Source organism: Aplysia californica, unplaced genomic scaffold, assembly GCF_000002075.1.
Source record: "Aplysia californica isolate F4 #8 unplaced genomic scaffold, AplCal3.0 scaffold00148, whole genome shotgun sequence".
NCBI classification, from domain to species: domain Eukaryota; kingdom Metazoa; phylum Mollusca; class Gastropoda; order Aplysiida; family Aplysiidae; genus Aplysia; species Aplysia californica.
In genome coordinates this window covers 372,189-374,077 of record NW_004797418.1, presented here as the reverse complement: position 1 = coordinate 374,077, position 1,889 = coordinate 372,189, and the positions used below count along the sequence as shown (strand labels likewise).

At 38.4% G+C, this 1,889-nt stretch overlaps 1 protein-coding gene across 1 annotated transcript in view; it reads left to right on the top strand.

Annotated features, from left to right (window-relative positions):
- LOC101864384 overlaps positions 1-1,889 on the top strand; it is a gene marked incomplete in the record, with an annotated part of 10,063 nt that overhangs the window by 1,719 nt on the left and 6,455 nt on the right.

The following is a 1,889-nucleotide window of genomic DNA, read 5'->3' as shown; positions in this document are numbered from 1 at the left end:
ATGATGATGGTGGTGGTGGTGGTGGTGGTGGTGGTTGTGGTGGTGGTTATAATGGCGGTGGTGGAGAAAGCAAGAAAAGTAATTGAAAATGAAGACGGATGCAAAATAGCCTAGACCCCAATCTAATTTAAAAAATTTTACTGTTCTTTTCCTTCGCATTTTAGTGTGTTTTTACTTTTTACCAAGTTCATTTCAGAAATAGGTTTTTCTTGTCATTATAATTCATGTCGTTATAGCTACTCCTATGAAACTCGGGGTACGTGCACATCAACTCTTTACTTTAAAAATGGGTTTGCAAAGTTTTGCACACAAAAAAATATTGAATGACCATTGAATGACACAGCATGTTCTGTTATACCTCTTCCATTGCACAAAGGCCGACAAAACACCCACTCGGGACACGAAAGAAATTTTTTTTCTTCTAGAGGTGACATTCGAGCCGTGCAATTTTTAATTTCTCAGTGTAATTAGTCACTTTTTGAAAGGCACAGATACCCTTTGATTGCCCTGGGAAATATATATTATTGTACCCCTTCTGCTCAAGCAGTGAGGCAACGGACGGAAGCTGTTTAAGAGAGGAGAGGAGAGGAGTCACAGCTGATGAGATGTGGTCTGAACGGCCTGTCACAGCTTGTGGTGATGTCAATATTCTTAAAGTTGTTAGAATTGTGGATGGCATTTGTTAACATATTAATATGAAAATAGCAGATGACGATTGTGAAGATATGGTCAGAATAGTGGATGACATTTGTGAAAATATGAGAAAAGTGGATGGCGTTTGTGAAGATATGAGATATGCGATTATTTGATTATTGTAAATTTCTACAGTTTGTTTTTTGTTGTTTTTTGTGTGTTTTTTTTTCTTTTATTCTGACAGACAAACTAAAAAAAAAAAAAGATGTTTTCCAAATATTATGTGCTCCCTTTTCTCACCCAGGATGCGAGAGTCAGTTTCACTGTGGATCTTTTCATAGGTTCCAAAGATAGCAAAACATATTTTTTGTAGACAGAACCATATCTGGAGGTGAAACCAGAGTTTACCCCTTGGAAATTCTGAGACGAAGAGACTGTCCGCACAATTGAGAGACTTTGATGATCCTCGACTGAAAAAAAAAATCACTTTGAAAACAAGGATCAATGAAGGTCATGCACAATGGTTTTCTTCAACACTACAGATGTAATTTTGCTATGGCCTGTCGCAGGGGGTACTGTTGTTAGCATCCAGTACCACAAAGTGGTCCTAACAAGAACAGTTAAGAACAGCTATTCAGAAAAAGCGTCCAAGCCTGCTGGAATCTGGCGTCAACGCTTCCGTCCACAAAGCTATGATAGTGGCCGAACTTTCAGATTGTTACATTAGGGAATTGTTGAAGCATCCAAGGTTTTCACCAGATCTGGTTCCCGTTGGTTCCATCTTTCCCCAAGACAAAGCAGGAAAAGACATTAAACTAGCGACAAAAGAGGAAACCAGGCATCTGGATAATGTCACTTACGTCACTGTCTTTGACAGTCGGTTACGACAAAGGCAAAGCAAAAGTGCATTGTTAACTTATGGCGGTGATAATGTTGGATACAGCAAAAGATAATGGTATGTTGTACCAAATTTCATGTCACTAAAAAAAAAAAAAAAAAAAAAAAAAGAAGGTGAAAATGGTTTAGATGGCAATCCATTTTCGAGTAGGAAAGTTGTTATCAAAGACAGTTTCACATCTTGGACAGTGTCAGAGTCATTGTTAAGAAGAAAAATATTGCAAGGGAGGGAATAGGAGGTGGTCGCTTGCAGAGTGTTTGTCTCGGACATGTGGGCGTTAGGGCAGATTCAACTGTGGTTTTCATTTATGAATGTAGAAAATGAGGAAAACGTACTTATGAAATGGACCAACCTCGTA